Genomic DNA, 6,000 nt, shown 5'->3' with positions numbered 1-6,000 from the left:
TCTTCTCTTCTCTCCTCTCCTCTCCTCTCCTCTCCTCTCCTCTCCTCTCCTCTCCTCTCCTCTCCTCTCCTCTCCTCTCCTCTCCTCTCCTCTCCTCTCCTCTCCTCTCCTCTCCTCTCCTCTCCTCTCCTCTCCTCTCCTCTCCTCTCCTCTCCTCTCCTCTCCTCTCCTCTCCTCTTTCGTCTCTTCTCTCTTTCCTCCTCTCTTTCCCACTCTGAATAATCCTAATTCCCTCAGTATTTCCTCATATGAGAGGGGCTCCAGCTTTTGGAGCATCTTTGAGGCCCCTGTTTCTTTCCTTTTTTGAAAAATAAGTGCAACAACTATGAAGAGGCCAAATATCATCATTTCTTTGTAAACTACTCAAGCTTCTGGGCTGGGGAAAAAGGAATCATCCATCTTGATGTCCTGACAGGGATGAGCTGAAGGAGAGCAAATTCCAGCTTTAGGTTCACCTTGTGGTGGTGATTTTGTGTCTCTGATGGGTTTTGGTGCAGTTTGGGGAGAGAATTGAAAATCCTTGGAGCAGTACATTCCAGCAGTGCCACTCCTCACCAGGATCAGGAGAAAATTCTGATATGAAATGTTTGCAGAGGCAAAAGCACCCAAATTTCAGAGGCTCCATAGCTCAGGGGTTAGAGCACTGGTCTAGTAAACCAGGGGTCGTGAGTTCAAATCTCACTGGAGCCTGGGGAGGGTCTGCCCCTCCTGCAAGGACCTTGCTGCTTTATCTTCCTGCTTGCTCCCAAAGTGCTCCTGATGTTTTTTGGGGCATCCACCCCAGCCTGAGCGAATACAAACATCCCCCAAACAACAGGCAAAGGGAAGCAGAGAAATCAGCACAGGTCAGACTTCTTCCCTTGGAATATTTTAATGCAATTGGAGAAGGGGAACACCAGAAATGGGATTTGGAGCCTTCTGGACCCTGCAGAGCTTGTGAGGGTCATTGATGGACAAAGCTGGAATGGCTGCCAGGTATTTCCAGTCAGAGCTGCTTCATCTCTTCAGACACCAGCAGGACAATCAAATCATGGCTGCAGAGCTCAGTAATTGCAGAGCTGGCTGAAAACATGATAAATATGGTTTGTGGAGGAGCAGCAGCATCAGGCATCTACAGAACCCTGCTGGGGGGACTGGAAAGGGATCATTTCTAAGAATAAAGTAATAGGTAGGGCTTAACCTGTTTCGCATCCTGAATTCCATGAATTGCTGTCCAGATTGATGAGATTTCCTCCTCTGCCATTGCACATCTGTTTTCCCTGTTCATTTTCGAGTAGACTCCCCATATTGAGTCCAAATGAGCCAAACCAGGGTGGAAAAGGTAATTTCTGAATTTCAAGAGGGTCTTTTCCATCTGGGGGAAGGAAGGCTCAAAAGTCTGAAAGACTTTTGTCTTGTGGAGGGGGACACAGGGTCACATGAGGGACATGGGGCTCTGTTTGCCTCTCCCCAGGCTGGTTCCTTCCAGCTCTGTTGTCCCAAAAAAGTGAGATTTGGAGGGTTGTGTTTTCTCCCCATGGGAAGTGACCTGCAGGAATTTCCCTCTGTATATGCCCCAGTAAGGACAAAGAAACAGAAACCAGCAGGGTTCCCATTAATCTGCAATTAATAGATGAGCACAAGTTAGTGTTATTGTAACCCCAGGTCCTGGAAAATGGACAGGTGGGTTTTACTAAAAGGGAATTTATCTCTACCTGGCTTCCCCTGTCCCTCATTCCAGCTTTATCTCTTTATTTGGCTTTCAGAGGAGACCACAGAGCAAGGCCCCAAAAGATCTTTGTGGTTCAAGTTCACTTTTGCCATCAGGCTTGTGGGTTCAGCTGAGCTGAGCCTGGTGGGGATGGAAATGATCCTCTGAAAAATTAATGTCTTTCCTTTCTGTGCAGAGAGGACAAATGTTCAGGATGTGTTTTGCTGAATTCTTGATCTCTGCAGTAGCTGACATTAGTGCCAGAGCTGCTCTGCCAGAGCCCTGCTGCAGTGCAGAGCACAAACTCTCTGATGCTGCCTGGGCCAGAGGTGCTTTAGCCAGGGGACTGGAATCCCTCTGTGCCCATCACCAGCATCTCCTTCTCTTTCAAAGGCAGAGCTTGACTAGAGGGGAGGGAGGGGAAAGTGGTTTATACCCAAATCCTGAGGACAGCCCTGCATGAGCCCAGGGAATGCCAGGAGGCTGCCAGGGCTGCAGGGGTGCCCAGGCTGGGGTTGGGGTGTCTGGGCAGGAATGGGGCTGCAATCACCCCTGGGGGGACCCCCAGCTCAGGGATTTCAGGGTTGTGATTCCATGGGCTTGGCTACCTGTGAGATGGGAATGTTCAGAGGTGTGGGAAGGGTGTGCAGCTCTGCCACAGGGATGGGGCCATGGGATTGTTCAGGGACAAGGTTGTGACCTGCCCAGTGCACACCCAGACTGGCTTTTATTCTTTGTCTGGGGAGGTTTAAAGGTGTCTTCCTGTCTATCCATGAAAACTTGTCTTTGACATTCTCCTCACAACTTCAGAATATAATTTCTATTTTTTAAACCCATCCTGTGCATTTCTCTGAAATACTTTTATTCCTGGGTCTCCCTCCAAGGGTTCCATCCAGCTGGACAGAGAAATCATTTATTTCCTTATAAACAACACTGAATTTTGTATCCCAGCTTGAACCACTGAGGTGCCCCAACCCAAGGACTGTGTTACAGAGCTGCATTTCCTCCTCCACTTCAGTCCTAGGAAAGGCCACAAATGCCTCAACTAATCCATTTCTTAAGCCATGTGGGAGACAACAAATAGTTTAATCCAGGGACTGAAGCCTTGAGCCAGAGCCAGTGAAAATGTTCCCATGTTTAAGGAGGTTTTGGACTTAGTAATACAATTGACACTAATGTTAAAATCCAACATACAGAGGGATCAAAGGGGAGCTTTGTAGCCTCAGCCACAGAAAGAATAATTAATAAAGCTGGTAAGGCTGCAGAATTCAGAGTGGGAAAAAAAATCACCCCAATTTATCCATTTTCCAGTTCTCCCATAATGAATATGCTCAACCCATTATTCCAAACAAGATACTGTGGGTTTAACAACAGAGTTTAAAAACCAAATAGGAAATGTTTCTGAAATAATAAGAAAAAATATGCAACAGCATTTCCAGTGTGCTCAGCATCCACAGGGACATCTGTGCCCATCTCTCACCCACATCCAAGATGATTTCTCCAAAGCCTTGCTGCAGAATTTTTCCCAGGGTCATTGTCATGTCCCAGCCTTTTAAGCACTGGAACAGGTTCTCCTGGAAAGTGAGAGCCCCTTAATTTCAAAATTATAATAATTTGGAGGAAGGGGGTTTACATTCTCCATTTCAAGAGAGGCTCCTGCCTCTCTCAGCAGACACCTGTCCTCCACACATCACACATCCCAAACATTGCTGCATGAGTTTGGAAAGATTACACCCTGTTCAAGCAGAAAACCCCAAAGCAGCAGCTTCTGTGGGTTAGGAGATCCCATGGACAGGTAACAGCACCTGCAAAAATGCCCCAAAGCCTCTGGGGCAGCCCTGCAGGGCTCCTCCTCAGCACAGCGTGCTCTGCACAGCTCCTGCTCTGGAAATCCTGCAGCTCCAGCCTCTCCCTGACTGTGCTGCTCACCCTTAGCATTGCCATGGCTTGGAAAATTGCTTTATCTTGTCTTTTCCACAGCAGGGCCCTCAGGGTTTAATGCTGGCATTCTGATTTTCCACTGGGGAGATCCCACTGACCTGCTCAGGGCAGTTGGAATATGAGTAAACATCCTCATTCCTGCAGGCCATAACTCCACAAAAAACCTGGGAAAGAACAGGGGATTGTTGTAGTTACTGCAAATTCAACCTAGAACTATAAAAAGCAGTCAGTGCCAATTGAACCCAGCTTTAAAAAGCAGCCATGCCCAGAGTCACCCAGGCACATGGAACTGAGGGGCAGAGCCAGGAATGGCACAGCAATGGCACAGGAATGGCAGGTCCTTACAGGGGGGATGGAAGGAGTTTATTTTGTTTAGTCTGTCCACAGGAAGGCTAAAAGTAGACATGAGTAACTCATAGAAATACCACAGGAGTAAACAGAAGGAGAAAAAAACTATTTTAACTCAATGACATGATGAGCAAGAATGAATGTTAGGCTGGAATTTAAAAAAAAAAAAAAAAAATCTAAAAATCAGAGTTGTTTTTTTTTCAAGCAGCCAAGGAGGAGAAAACCCCTTGAGAGGTGAGAAAGGGCAGCAAGAGGTTATGGAGGAGCTGGAGAGCACAGAGCTCCTGTCCCTGTTCTGTTCAGTGAAACCACAGAACCATAGAACACTGGGATGGTTTGAGTTGGGAGGGACCTTAAATTTGATCTCATCCCACCCCCTGCCATGGGCAGGGACACCTTCCACTACCCCAGGCTGCTCCCACCTGGCCTTGGACACCTCCAGGTGTGACCTTGGCTGAGTTCAGCCCCACCTGTGTGTATTTTGTGTATTTTTAACAGTCTTTTAAGTAACTTGTGTCTCCAAATGCTTCTCCCATTTGCAGAAGCAGGAGGGAAGGACTTTAATTCTGCTTTCCCTGCACCCTGGAGAGCCTTTGATGCACCTGCTGATTGCCTCAGCTCCCCCCTGGCTGGGAGAGAAGCAGTTCATTCCCTGTGCAGAGAGTCCAGTTAGAGAGCTCCTTGTTCTAATAATGGTCACCTATTTATAGCCTTTCATAATTTGTTTCATGACAAAGAGATTCTGCAAGATGGTCCTTGATTCTTGCAAGTTTGTAATGGTTTTTCCCTTCCTGTGTTATTGAAAGCAGCTTTTGTGCCCAGCAGAATGCCTGTAATAAAGGCTATTTCATGTGCTCTGAGCAAATGACAGGGACTTTAATAGGTTTCTGAGGAAAGCTTCGAATTTCTCTTTGTTTCCCTTCAAATCTTTTCAATCTCCTGTGTCAGATGGGCCTGGCTTAGCCCAAGCCTTGCAGGAGCAGAGGAGGCACAGAGCACAATGCCCTGAGTGCTGCTGCCCATTGCCAGCACAGCAGCTCAGCCCAGAGCCCGGGGGTGACACTGCAAAAATACAAGGGTGAGGTCTGGAGATGGCCCTGGCTGGGATCAATTTGCTCATTCCACAACTTCCTCTCACCAGAAATGACAATTATTTCTGGGGCCAGCTGTTAAATATTTTGGCATTGGTACAACTGCCCTGATAAAATATCTCTGCACCATCCCAGCCACAGCCACACGTCCCAGCTGAGCCATCCCAGTGTCCCCAGTCTGCCCCATTGAACCATCCCAGTGCCCCCAGTCTGCTCCACTGAACCATCCCAGTGCCCCCAGCTGCTCCTCACCGGTTTCCCTTCCAGATCCTTCCCCACCCCATGTCCCTCCCCTGAACTCCTTCCAGCAGCTTTAGTGCACAGACCATTCCCTGGGACCACGAGGAGGCATCACCCCCTGTTAGTCCTGCATCACCCCCTGTTAGTCCTGCATCACCCCCTGTTAGTCCTGCATCACCCCCTGTTAGTCCTGCATCACTCCCCTGTTAGTCCTGCATCACCCCCTGTTAGTCCTGCATCACCCCCCTATTAATCCTCCATCATTCCTCTATGAATCCTCCATCAGTTCTCCTCCCAGGGCAGCAGGTTGAGGGGAAGCCTCCCCCACTGCCCAGCTCCAGGAGTGCTGTTCCCTCTGGGCAGCTCCTTCCAGGTTATCCCGGGGCAGAGATGCAGAGCTCGGGCAGCAGCAGCACCAGGGATGTGCAGAGCCCCAGGGTGATCCAGGTTATCCCATGGCAGAGATGAAGAGCTCGGGCAGCACCAGGGGTGTGCAGAGCCCCAGGGTGATCCAGGTTATCCCGGGGCAGAGATGCAGAGCTCGGGCAGCAGCACCAGGGGTGTGCAGAGCCCCAGGGTGATCCAGGTTATCCCGGGGCAGAGATACAGAGCTCGGGCAGCAGCAGCACCAGGGATGTGCAGAGCCCCAGGGTGATCCAGGTTATCCCGGGGCAGAGATGCAGAGCTCGG

General features: G+C 49.3%; 1 non-coding gene across 1 annotated transcript; it reads left to right on the top strand.

Annotated features, from left to right (window-relative positions):
* Positions 1-617: 617 nt before the first annotated feature.
* On the top strand, positions 618-690 carry TRNAT-AGU (transfer RNA threonine (anticodon AGU)). The gene has a single exon. It is a non-coding gene; the product is annotated as a tRNA-Thr (tRNA).
* The last annotated feature ends 5,310 nt before the right edge of the window (positions 691-6,000 follow it).

Source organism: Oenanthe melanoleuca, chromosome 17 (assembly GCF_029582105.1).
Source record: "Oenanthe melanoleuca isolate GR-GAL-2019-014 chromosome 17, OMel1.0, whole genome shotgun sequence".
NCBI classification, from domain to species: Eukaryota; Metazoa; Chordata; class Aves; order Passeriformes; family Muscicapidae; genus Oenanthe; species Oenanthe melanoleuca.
This window is presented reverse-complemented; position numbering and strand designations above follow the sequence as displayed.